Raw genomic sequence first — 14,478 nt, 5'->3', positions numbered from 1 at the left:
CCGAAAAACTACCCATATACGCCCCTGGATGTCAAATAGCCTGATAATCTCTTCATACCGAAAAAATGACCTATATAAGTTAGTTTGCAAAACCAGTAGCGTTATTGACCTGACTAATTATAAAAAATACAAAAACGTATATACCAAACTCATCCGGGAAGCAAAGAAAAATTATTATTATTCAAAAATCTCTCACTGCAAAGGGAACTTGCAAAACATTTGGTCTACAATAAATTAAATTCTTTCAAAAAAAAAACGAATTTAAGATCTGTTCCTATTAACCTTAGGGACATCAGTGGCAGATTAATTGACCCATTTTCAGTACCGGATGCTTTTAATAATTATTTCACTAATATTCCAAATGCTAACTCCTGTTCCTTCTCACAGTCAGTACACCCTAGCAAGAATCCCAGATCCATGTTTTTCTCTCCAACTGATCGCAAAGAGGTGCTTCAAGTTATCGAATCTCTCTCTAATAGTAGTACACCTGACTTCTTTGGCATAAGTAATAAGCTTCTTAGGACCGTATCTTCCTATATTTGTGAACCCATTGTGCACATAGCAAACCTGTCTATGCCAATGGAGTCTTCCCAGAAATATTTAAATCAGCAATCGTTATCCCGATTCATAAAAAAGGCGATCCGTCTGAGATAAGCAATTATCGTCCAATCTCACTTCTCCCAGTTATATCTAAGGTGCTCGAGAGAATTATATTCCGACGTCTTTCTCCCTTTGTATTTGGGAATCATTCATCAGATTCGTAGATTTCTCCTCATCAATATGGCTTCCGTACCAAATTTTCAACTGCTCATGCACTAATAGATGCCACACAGTTTATACGTTCCCAACTTGACCTTAAAAATACTGTATTGGGCTTATTTTTGGATTTTTCAAAAGCCTTTGACATGGTTGCTCACAGTGTTTTATTAAGTAAACTCAATAACCTAGGGATTCGCGGAGTTCCTTTCTAATGGTTCGGCTCTTATCTCTCTGGTAGAGTACAGAGTGTGAGACTGGGCGGGGTGACTTCACATCCCCTATCTGTCCGGAGGGGCGTCCCACAGGGCTCTGTTCTTGGTCCAATACTTTTTCTCCTTTATATTTATGATTTGATTACAGACCTGGGTCCATCAGTGCACCCAGTACTTTTTGCTGACGATAGCAACTTTTTCATCACCGGTCCTAATTTACCATCCGTCGTCACCTCTACTCAAACCCTTCTGAATAGAGTACAGGAGTGGTGTCTCGTTAACTGCATGATCATTAACAGCAAGAAAAGTCAGGTGGTATTATTTCAAACCCCTGACAAAAAAAAAATGAAGCTCAGCCAGCACTTGGCCTAAAATATTCTACCAATCTCCTCCCGCAGGTCGAAGTTGCCAAGTTTCTTGGTGTCCACATAGACTCCTGCCGATCATTTGCAAAACATGTGTCCTATATCAGGGCCATAATTTTGCGACAAATAAGTATGATTAATCGTGTCAATTATTTTCTTCCTTCGATATCCTTGTCACCCTTTATTATTCTTTTATTTACCCATATATCTCATACTTCGGATCTATATGGGGCAATACTTATCCTTCAGTTACCAATAAATTAAAATCTGCTCAAAACCATGCCGTCGAAGCAGTTTTTCGGTTGCCACGACTATATCCCAGCAAGGACTCGTACTCCAATTTTGGTATTATCCCTTTTGAACAAATCATCAAAAAATTAAATCTATCCCTTGCATACTCCGCTTACCATAATAATCTTCCTCCCCACTTAGTATCTTATTTTAAAAGTAATAATTTTGAAGGCCACTGTCTCCGTTCATCCAACCGTTTCTTCATTGTCCCCAGGTGTATCTCTAGTTCCGCCCAGCGATCCCCAATTTATAAACATGTAATTCAATGGAATTTAATACCCTCCAGTGTCGAGCTATCCACATGTTTTCGGACGCTATATAGCAATGCACTAAAATCTTGATATTATATTTCTCTGAACGTTTGTTCAATTTGGTTTAATTACCCCTGTTTTCTCTTTTCTTTTTTTTTCTCTCCTTCATTTTCAATTTTTTGTTGTTTTGGTCCTTAACAAGTTCGCTTCTAGGAAATTTATTATTATTGTTGTTATGTGTTTTCTTTTCTTTTTGAATAAATTGAATTGAATTGAATTGATTACCCCATACAGGCCTATTTGAACGGTCATATCTTTTCATTTTGACAAACTCATATTTTCGACCGCCATCTTCGACTAGAGGCACCTAGCGGCACTACGGTACAACTTAGGTTATTTTTAAGCTCATATTCGGAACCTGTGCCATCGATTACCCCATATTAGCCTATTTGAACGGCCATGTCTTCTCATTTTGACAAACTCATATTTTCGTCTGCCATCTTGGATGTCAAGCTACCTAGCGGCGTTCTGAGGAAAAATTTCGCTTGCGTAATCAAACCATATTAAAGAGCATGCTCGAAAGTACATCTCGGCCAATTTTGGTGCTTTCCTCAAACACGGAAGTATTTTGGTCCATTACGCCCGCACTAACAGGAAAGAAAAAAAAAACAGAAAAAAACAAGTATACAGTTAGATTACCCATCAGATACATTTAAAAAAAAACTGATAATCTCCGATGTCACAGTTATATACGACTCACGCCCTCCTAAAAGACCAACACACAGTCCCTAACTATATGCCAAATTAAAATATATCTTGCTTAAAACAAATAGCCGGAAGAGACTTTGTGTTTGCTTTTAGCCGGAGGACTCGCAAAAAAACATGTTAGAAAACCAAACTTAGTGTTCAAAAAGCCAAGTTGAAAAGAAATTATCTTTCTCCCCGAAAAAATAAAAATTCGTGGAATAGTGTATCCTGATACACTACTGTATATTTTGAAGATATATTACTAACAATATTTGGGCTCTTGTAAACATCACTTGAGCTTTTTCAGTTATTTATAGAGAGGCTAAGCTGTGGAATAAGCTTGTTCTAAGTACCAAAAACCACCCATCAATCAATTCAAAACCGAGCTGCCTGTGGGGTTGCTTGGTAGGTATACCTTTGAAATATATTGAGATTTATGGATATATATATATATATATATATATATATATATATATATATATATATATATATATATATATATATATGTATGTGTGTGTGTGTGTGTGTGTATTCAAAAAATACTTCACTTTTAAATAAAAACTTCACATAGCTATATCTCCTCCGAATCCCAACTGGAAGGATAATCAAACAAATCCACAAACTTAACAAGAGCTAAGAGCTCATATGGCACTTGTGACAAGGTCGGAAGAGCCAAGAGCTCATATGGTATGAGCTCTAGCAAAATTCTAAGAATCAATATATTGCTTTAAAAGGTAAATCAGAGGCTTAATGCCGGTCGGGAATTTATAATAAGAACTCTGAGTCACGAGTCCTTCTAAATATCAAAATTCATTAAGATCCAATCACCCAATCGTAAGTTAAAAATATCGCAATTTTTCTAATTTTTCCTCTCCTTTCAGCCCCCCAGACGTTTGAATCGGGGAAAACAACTTTTTAAAGTCAATTTGTGCAGCTCCCTGACATGCCTACCAATTTTCATCGTCATAGCACGTCCAAAAGCACCAAACTCGCCAAAGCACTGAACCCCACCACCTAACTCCACCCAAGAGAGCAGATCCAGTCTGGTTACATCAATCACGTATCTACGACATTTATAAGCGTTTACCAAGATTTCTGGTTTCCCCCTCCAACTCCCCCAATTGTCAAAAGATCTGGTCAGGATTTAAAATAAGAGCTCTGAGACATGAGTTCTTTATAAATATCAAATTTCATTAAGATCCGGTCACCCGTACTTAAGCTAAAAATACCTCAATTTTTCTGATTTTTTCAAATTAACAACCCCAAGCTCCCGCAAAGAGAACGGATCCGTACCAATTATGTCAATTTCGTATCTATACCTTGTGCTTATTCTTCCCATCAAGTTTCATCCCGATCTCTCCACTCTAAGGATTTTCCAAGATTTCCGGTTTCCAAGATTTCTGTTTCCCCCCTCCAACCCTCTATGTCCCCGGATCCGATTCGAATTGAAAATGCAGCATCTGAAACATAAGATCCTTCTATATATCAATTTTCATTAAGATCCGATCACCCATTCGTAAGATTAAGATACCTCAATTTTCAAATTTAGCAAGAATTCCGGTTTTCCCCCCAACTCCCCCAAATGTCACCAGATCTGGTCGGGATTATAAATAAGAGCTCTAAAGCACGACATCCTTCTAAATATAAAATTTTATTAAGATCTAATCACCCGTTCGTAAGTTACAAATACCTCATTTTTTCTAATTTTTACTGAAGGATTTTCTAGCATTATTAAAAAAATAATAAAAGTAAATATGAAAACCGTTTCTCCGACAGAAGACCAAGAACATACAGAGACTTCCTCCAGCTAGTGCTTCGCTTTTACAACATATTCTTAGAGTTCCACTACAGTCAGATCATGTTTGGAGTCGCAGCCTGAAATCAAAACCCACCCTTCCCAGTTTTTCTGACTTTGGCTGGGTCAGAGGCACCGATGGAAAGTGGCTTCCCAATTGGTTAGGTTCCCTTCCCCCAGCGTCAAAGGTCTGTCGCGAGACAGTGCATTGTGGTTGCAAAAAAGGGTGTGAAAGAAGGTGCCGCTGAAGGAAATTTGACCTTACTACGCTTTGGCCCACTATGCTGGTGCAAATCAAAGTGCTTTAATTGTTGAACATGTGATTATTCTTTTTACCTGAAGATTCGATTGATCTCTTTGTGTTCCTGATAAAATTATAATTTTTAAATGCTTTAATCCGTCCGTTTAGCTGATGTTGATTCACTCAAATGTATACAAAGGCCATAAATTGGACGCGTCTTGGTCTCATACTTAGAAAATTTGTACTGTACAGACTGTATTATATTACTATTAGGCGTAAGTCAGAATGACAGAACGATATTTAAAACTGCTGCATTAATTACTCCACTCAAGCCAGTAATAATTAAAATTATATACTACTCACGCCCTCCTAAAAGACCGACACACAGTCCCTAACTATATGCCAAATTCAAATATATCTTGCTTAAAACAAATAGCCGGCAGAGACTTTGTGTTTGCTTTTAGACGGAGGACTCGCAAAAAAACATGTTAGAAGACCAAACTTAGTGTTCAAAAAGCCAAGTTGAAAAGAAATTATCTTTCTCCCCGAAAAAAAAAAAAAATTCGTGGAATAGTGTATCCTGATACAGTAGTGTATCCTGATACAGTGATGTATATTTTGAAGATATATTACTCACAATATTTGGGCTCTTGTAAACATCGCTTGAGCTTTTTCAGTTATTTATAGAGAGGCTAAGCTGTGGAATAAGCTTGTTCTAAGTACCAAAGATTTGCCCATTAATCAATTCAAAACCGAGTCGCCTGTGGGGTTGCTTGGTAGGTATACCTTTGAAATATATTGAGATTTATGGATTTATTTTTATATATATATATATATATATATATATATATATATATATATATATATATATATAGATACGATCACTCTTTCGTAAGTCAAAAATACCTCATTTTTTCTAATTTTTGAGAATTAACCCTCCCCCCAACTCCCCCAATGAGAACTGATCCGTTCCGGTTGTATCAATCTCGTATCTGGGACTTGGGCTTATTTTTCCCACCAAGCCTCATTCCGATCCCTCACCTCTAAGCGTTTTCCAAGAATTTAGGTTCCGCCGCCCCCCTCCCGCGGAAGGGGCCCGAGGGGAAGCGGCCTTCCCCATCCCTTTCCCGAGGGGAAGGGGCCTTGTGGGAAGATCTTTTCTCGGAAGAATATATCATGTGGGAATACAAATTCAATGAAGGGGGGCGCAGGATTTTCTAGCATTATTATAAAAAAAAAAACAATGAAAAAATAAATATGAAAAAGTTTTTTCAACTGAAAGTAAGGAGTAGTATTAAAATTTAAAACAAACAGAGATTATTACGCATACGAGGGGTTCTTCTCCTCTTAAATATCTCGCTCTCTACGCTTCAAGTATTTTTAGTAATTTCAACTATTTATTTTACTGCCTTTCTGATTCAGGGGTCATTCTTAAAGAATTGGGACAAAATTTGAGCTTTAGTGTAAAGAGTGAGGTATTAACGAGAGGACAAACCCCCTCGTATACATAATGAAAATAGACGAATATAGAAGTTCGTTACGCAAGTTAATTCTCAAGTTACGTACATTTTTTACTACTAAAAACGTTTGATAAAAATTTAAAGTTCTAGTTGTCTTTTTAAGTAACCAAAAAATTTGATGGCAACTAGGCCTCCTCCCCCACCCTTTTTTCTCAAAACCGTCTGATCAAAACAAAGAGAAAGCCATTTAGCCAAAAAAAGAATGAATATGTAAATTTCATTTTAATAGTTTTTGAGCGGAGAGCCAAAATCAAACATGCATTAATTCAAAAACTTTCAGAAATTAAATAAGAAAACCTTGTTCTTTACGCTAAAGTTGACTCTTTCTCTCAATTCTACTGTATTAAACAGTAAAAAACTTAAGCGTAAAAAGCAGGGCGTTGAGAAGGGGACAGCCCCTTTCGTATTCGGAATAATTTCTGTTCGTTTTAAGTTTTGATGTCACTCCTTACTTTCAGTAAAAAAAACTAGTTTTTTTATTAAATATCTCACTGAGACGAAGTTAATTATCTCTGAACACAGACAGACTCCAGTTTTACTCGGATCAAGAACTTGAGTGTGGTTGCTATAACACGCAAGTACCTTAAATAAACATAATTTAAATAATTTGATCATAATAATTAATAATAATTAAATAATTTTAATGATAAATTAATAATAGTCAAAAAGAAACTATTCATTATATAATAAAATTACAATAATTCCTTTAATATAAGAGAACTTTGTTAAAATTTTGCCTGGAAATTTGGTGAAAGAGGGAGAAAGAGGCGATAATCAAGATTTTAGTACGATAGCTTAGTAGGCTGACAGAAGAAAAATTGTTAATTCTTAATTTTTTCTGGTTTCCATGGTATTTAATTTATCATCCTATTCATATAAGAATTGTTAATAAAAAAATTCACTGCAAGTAAAGAAGTCTTGAAAGCACTAAATAAGATTAGTCTAACGATTTAAGTGGGAACCTGAGTTAAGTTGGCAATTGATCTTGAGGGAAATTTAAATACTTTCTAAAAACCCTTTTTTTCACGATAAATTTATAAAATTAAAAGTACTGGAAAGTTTAATACGAAACTAAATACAAATAAAGCAATCCAAAGAATACACAGGCATAATTCAACATATTTAGCGTTCCCACGTTTGATGCTCCATTTTTACGATAATAACAGTAATTTCCCTATCAAACGTAACCTAACTTTTTTGTGTCCAAATATATACCCCATTTTAGGCTATATATTTCCAACCAGATTCAGCGTATCAGCGAGTCCTTCTGTTTCAAGCTCCTACCTGTTGATTTTTGTATTTTCTGCCAGAACAATGATAACGGATGCGTTGTTAGTTTTTTTTTTGCTTTTTCTTCAGCGGTTATCTTATCGACCCAGGAGCCCTAAAATATCGAGAGAGGGCTCATTTGACCAGAAATTAAAGGTTCTAGTCATGTTTTTTATGTGACCAAAAATATTAGAGGGCAATTCAGCAATTTAATATGTGTTCTGGCCTGGCCAGTCCCCTTTCTATAATTCTTTGTTGTAGTTTCCATGATTTTTTGTACTAAAATGTTACGTTTTCATCATATTTTAGAATATTTGATAAGGATAAATCTAATTAAATTTCTGGAGTGTTGTCGGGCTAACACGTAAGTACCAAATTTTGAGATAGCCATTTTGTTCAGCATAGTTGAAAGGCAGAATACCTATGACTTTAGAGATAACACGAAACCCCACAACCCCTGGGGAAGGGTCTAAGCTATAAGATTTCCTTATTGTTTACACATAGTATTTGTTATTGGTAAGTAGGCATACATTTTTCGAGTAAGGGGCAAATTTTCTGCAGGGGATTTTTCCACAAGGAGAATTTGCCATAGGGAGGAAAGTTTCCCGGAAGTGAATTTTAAACCGGGGGAATTTGCCAGAATTCCAAATATCTTGGGATTCTGTGGCCAAATATTGGGGGAATAGCCAAATATATTCATTTATGATTCTAAATAAGTTTTAGAATGCCTGGTATAATTTCCTCCATGTCCTCTAGAGGGGAATAAATTCTGACAAAAGCAAATTTAAAGATAAAAAAAAAGATAATTTAAAAATACTGCTCATTTATTTTTTCCTTGTCGAGAGCATCAAATCTAGTTTTACCAATACAAGTCCTTTCACTTTGAAGCATGTCATTTCTAAATGACAATTCTTGCATCTGCCTAAAGGCACTTTGATGCCCTTTAAATAAACTTGCCTGATTCAGATGAATTTGTAGCAAAGGGAATAGCGGATGGAAACAACCGGGGTCGCATCCAGGATTTTCCGGAGGGAGGGGGCCGGTGTTAATGAAGGATCTTTTTTGGGGTGGGTGGGAGATTTATAAACCACTTTTCAGCTAAAACAGTATATATATATGTATATGTATATATATATATATATATATATATATATATATATATATATATATATATATATATATATATATATATATATATACATATATATATATATATATATATATATATATATATATATATATATATATATATATATATATATATATATATATAGGGAGTCTCATTCTCGGCTTGAAAGTGTGAACATCTAAACCCTGAGGATAAACTTATAATTGAATATACCATAAGTGCTATAGCTTACGTTGTCGTTAAGACCAAATTAAATTTGAAGAACACAGTTAAAATATGTAAAATTTGACCAAGGTTTAAAATGATCTCGATGATTTAAATGTGAATGTCGATCTTTAGAAATTGAGACGACCGTTGGAAGTATGGCTGACCCAGATGAAATCATTTTCACTCAAGAAAAAAATGTGTCTAAATTGCTTGCCTATCTGAAAGAGGCAACCAAAGAGCATATAGTCAGTGGCGGTAAAAGAAATGCTTATATTGCCTGTGATAGGATCGGTGAACTCTACACTTTTCTAATAGAAGAGAATGCAACATTACTGCGAAGAGATAATGACAGACTTTCTGAAATTTTAAGGCTAGAGAAAGAAAACCTACTTCTCAAGTCAAATCCCCTTCCTTTTTCTTCACCCATTGCACCAAGATCGCATATCACTTCATATGCGAGCACTATTAAAGGTCCAGAGTAGCATTCGGTTATTCTTGAGCCCCTGACATGTAATACGAGTCAAAACCATCGTGGAAAAAAAAGTTGCGAAAAGTGAGGTAAGAAAAATTGTTTCTGACCTGGGGAAAAAGATCCAGGATAGTGGAAAAAGCTTTTCTGTTTTGAACGCTATGCCTGGAAGGAATAGGAAAATAATCCTTGAATTATCCTCGCAAGAGGATGCAAAAAAAGCAGTTCAAGTATTTGAGGAGAAATCGGAACTGACCAGATATAACCCAAAGAAAGACCAAGGATGATAGTTAGAAATCTTTCTTGTTCCAAAGATATTGAACAAGTAAGAACCTGTCTTTTAAATAGCAACGCAATTATAGCCGAATTGGAAAGTCGAGGAGAATTTTTCAAAGTAATTACGTTGCTTCGAAAAAGTGAAGACTCGTCCGACGTTGTGCTAGACGTTTCCCCGAAGATAAGGAATCAAATAAAAAATCAAAGAGGTGTCAAAACCGGTTTTATGATAAATGATTGTACTGATTATATATATTTGCAGAGATGTGGTAGGTGCTGCTTATATGGACATAAAAGTGCCGAATGTAAAGGAACTACTGTCTGTTCTTATTGTATGGGGAACCACGAGTACGGAACATACAATTCAAATCGTCCATACTGCCATTCTTGTCACGTGAAAGGTTTGAAAGCGGATGGCCATACGTCCTATGATATAAAAAAATGTCCACTAATCAAAAATTAAAAGAGATTTTGCAAAACCGCATAGATTATTCTTATGACTAACACTCCTTCGACAACCGGCCGTTTGAAGTTATTGCAGATAAATCTACAACATTCATATGCATCACTTTTAGAATTATATAATACCATGGATGAATTGGACCCCGATGTGGCACTCATCCAAGAACCATATGTCAATAAGCAGTCCAAAATTATTTCTGTGCCTGTTAAGTATATATGCTACGATAAAATAGATTTAGAAAAAAAATTTTTTAGTGCTGCTATATTAATTAAGAAAAATTTGAAATCTGATATTTGTGCCCATTTATCTTCAAATGAATGTGTTATTGCGACGATATATTTTAGAAGCAAAAAAAAATAACTGCGTGTTCTGCCTATTGTCCTCCGTCAGGAGCCTCCCCCTGTGACAATGTTTCATCTTTAGTAATTGGTGCCGACGTCAATGCACGCAGCCCCTTGTGGTCGGAAGTTAACAATGCCGATAAAAGGGGTAGAGATATGGAACAATTTTTAGTTCGTAATAATTTGGTCGTGATAAATAATCCTTCTATTTCTATGTATAGACGTACTGGTAGTACCAGTCCAGATATCACCGTGTTGGGATCTCGGCTATTGTCAAAGTTGTGTGATTGAAATGTGTTAGACTACCCCTCACTATCCGATCATAGTTATATCACGTTCTCACTCGCTTTTGGAGAAGCTGAGTTTCAACATAATTCAGGCCCTGTTCGCTATAATTATAAAAAGACTGATTGGAATATTTTTAGCACAGTATTATTACCAGATATAGATGGTATTTACAGTTTACCCGTTTGTTCACGGGAAGATATAGATGTTATAGTTTCCAACCTGACAAATTTAATACAAAAATGCACTGAAAGTTCAATCCACAGAAAGAGCTATTGTAATTTTCTAGTTATAAACGATGGTGGAATTATGACCATTAATGGACATATGACCATTATGGAAATGCAATCAGAAAAGCTAAATTTGATGATTGGAAACGATTTTGTGCTGAACAGGCAAGTGTAGACCCTTGGAATACAATTCATAAAGTCTGTAGCTCAAAACCTCCCCCTGTATTACCTATTCATATACAAAAAAGTGACGGGTCTCAGAACTCTTCGTATGCTGAAACTGGCGAAGAACTGTTAAAGAATTGGTTTCCGAGTGATGATTTACAAAGCGAGAGTTTCTATCATAAAAATACAAGAAATAAAGTGAAAGAAAAATTAAACTCCTGTGAAGGAGTTCCTGAACCTATTGCGCTAGATTCACTAGAGGATATAATAAAGTCTTTAAAACCATTAAAAGCTCCTGGCCCGGATGGAATTGTAAGTTTAGTCATACAAAAAAAATTTGGAGTGTTATCCCCAACGCTGTTAAAAATCTATAATGCATGTTTGTCATTGAAGTATTTTCCAATATCGTGGAAGGAGGCGAATGTAATCGTTCTTTTAAAAAGAGGAAAATCAAATGATGGTATATCTTCATCGTATAGGCCTATTAGCCTTTTGTCACACCTTGGAAAAATTTTAGAGAAAATAATATTAAATAGAGTTTTTGAGAAAAACCTTGAGAGTGAATGGGTATCAAACGAACAGTTTGGATTTGTTAAAAGTAGATCAACAATAGACGCTTTAGATAAACTGGTAACGATAGTTGAAAATGATTAAAAATCAAAGCGTTACACACAAAGTTTATTTTTTTATATTAAAGGTGCTTTTGATAACGCGTGGCACCCCGGAATTTTGTATAAATTGGTTGAAAAAGGTTACGATTTATCGTTGATTAAGATTATTGAAAGTTATTTGAGCGATAGGTGTGCTATGTATGGTAATAGTTCTGATTTTTTCAATACGTCTTTAGAAAAATCCTGTCCTCAGGGAGGTATTTTATCCCCTTTTCTTTGGTTAATTAATATAGATGACCTACTGCGTGTCAATTTCGGGAGACATTGTGCAGTACAGGCCTATGCTGATGACATTTGTGCTACAATTTCTGTAGATACTCCCCAGAAACTCATTTATATGGCAAATGGAGTATTTATGAGGTTTTGTGAATGGGCAGGCAATAATTAGCTTAAGTTTGATGAAAATAAAACAGAAGCGCTGTTGTTCACAAGAAAACATAAAGTACCAGATATAACGCTAATGTTTATGAATACCCGTGTAGAAATTAAAGAGAAAGTCAGGTACCTCGGTGTTATTTTGGATCGAAAGCTGTCGTGGAGCGAACATATCACTACCAGAGTTAATGTAGCTAAACAGTATTCCATGCGACTTATGTCAGCAGCAAAAACCACATGGGGTTTAAAACCACTGGCTTTAAGAAATTTATATAAAGGTGTCATTGAAAGCACTATATTATACGCCGCGCCTGTATGGGTAGTAGCCGTGAAGAAAAAATTTATTCAAAATGCACTAAGATCCGTACAAAGAATGTCAATGATTGCCATTTCAGAAGGTTTCCGATCTACGAAAACAGATACAGTGACAGCTGTCGCCGGATGTCTTCCTCTCGATCAACGTGCAATTGAAGTATCTTTGAGCAGATATTTTAAAAAAGGTAGACCAAGTTATTGGCCTAGTCAAGAAAACTGGCATTCTGGCATTTGTTTCAGGCCAAATATGCATAGTGTTTTTATAGATGAAGAAGCATTATTATTATTTACGAGTTGTGAAAATATAAGTGACCAATTTTTCTAACTTTGATAGGAAAAAATTACATGATATAATTTTACCTCGATGGTTTTCAGCCTTCCAAATCACAGCCAAGCCGTGGAAAAAACACTTTTTTAAAACAGTCAATGATTTTAAAGCAGCGGCAAAGACAAACCCATCTTTTAAGCTTACACAAGTTATTACATGTCATTCTAGATTAAATTCATTTTTATACAAAATCAAGAAAATCGATTCCCCTTTATGTGTCTGTGGTAAAGATGAAACTATGGATCATGTCATTTTTGATTGTCCCTTGTACATACGAGCTAGATTTTCATTACAAGTAAATTTAACTTTTTATAGCGTAAGCTTCCCATTTGATCTAAACTTGGTGTGGCATATGAAGGATGTACGTCATTTATTCATGAATTTTATTAACAAAATTGGTCGCCTAGATTTTTAGAATCATGGAATTTTGAACTCATTAATATGTTTCGTGTATTTTGTATCTATGTGTGGTAAATGAATTGTTTTTTTTTTTTTTTTTTTTTTTTTTTTTTTTTTTTTTTTTTTTTTTTTTTTTTTTTTTTTTTTTTTTTTTTTTTTTTTTTTTTTTTTTTTTTTTTTGTCCATAGTGCTTAGCTTTAGAATAGAAAGTGAAATACATTTTGTAAGTCGAATCACTAAAAAAATTCATTCATATATATATATATATATATATATATATATATATATATATATATATATATATATATATATATATATATATATATATATATACATATATATATATATATATATATATATATATATATATATATATATATATATATATATATATATATATAGGTATTTTCTCGATCTGTGTCTATTACCATGTATTTTGTTTGCCATTAGCCATTGGTATCACACTGAGCATCGCTGAGTCTCTTCTTTTCTCCTAAATAACATCTTGCGGTCATATCCAATTTCTAATATTTCTATAGACGTTGTTCTTCTTTTTTTGACGATGCGCTTCTTTCATAATACGGTGGGGGGCTATTGCACCTGAAAAAGCATATAATTTATGATAAGTAAACGGTCACATTTTACTACCGTGCTTTGGTACGGCGATCAGGAAATCAGTATTTTTTTTTTTTTTTTTTTTAATAGATGAATAACAATTCCGAGAAGGTAGGCAGGAGACATGGGCATTCAATCCCAAAATCTTAAATTTTCTTTTTTCACTAAGTGTTTCGCGACTTCACGAAAGACTCGAAACAAATCTTGAAAAATACACCTAAACGAAAAATCGTACAAAATTGAAGTGCTAAAAACGCAACAAAAATTACAATGAGTCTCATTGACAGGGTATCCAGTTGCTTTAAAGTAAAGAAAGCAAGCAAGAAGACATGTTTGCCAAAACCCTAGGCCGTTACAAGATATCAAAGGCCTAATTCAGTGTTGTTCAAAGATACTATTGAGAGGATTATCCGGGGCATACAATTGAATATTACTCTAATTAGTGGTCAAATAAAAACTCCTAGAAACTGTTCTACCGTCTTTCATAATTATGCTACCGTGGTATGTGACGCTGCTTTATTGACTCAAGCTTTCGTAAAATTAATTTTTCAAACGTATTCTAGCCCCTTGAACTCGCATTAACCATTTTACCAACATTTTCATCTAAGATGCTTACATTATCATCAAGTCTAGGGGACTTTTAATTCCGTGCTCTCACATTGCCTTTGCTGTGCTTCTTAGGACAAAGTGCACCAGAATCATACGTGCTAATGGTGATAGAACGAAACCCCATTGAAGTCCTGATTAAACATGATACCAG

General features: G+C 34.8%; 1 long non-coding RNA gene across 2 annotated transcripts in view; it reads right to left on the bottom strand.

The window, feature by feature from the left end:
- LOC136026671 (uncharacterized) overlaps positions 1-14,478 on the bottom strand; it is a 108,499-nt gene that overhangs the window by 57,478 nt on the left and 36,543 nt on the right. For both annotated transcript variants that reach the window (XR_010617386.1, XR_010617387.1), the window contains exon 5: positions 13,532-13,703. This is a non-coding gene — a long non-coding RNA (uncharacterized LOC136026671). The remainder of the gene's footprint in view (positions 1-13,531; positions 13,704-14,478) is intronic.

Source organism: Artemia franciscana, chromosome 4 (genome assembly GCF_032884065.1).
Source record: "Artemia franciscana chromosome 4, ASM3288406v1, whole genome shotgun sequence".
NCBI lineage: Eukaryota > Metazoa > Arthropoda > Branchiopoda > Anostraca > Artemiidae > Artemia > Artemia franciscana.
This window is presented reverse-complemented; position numbering and strand designations above follow the sequence as displayed.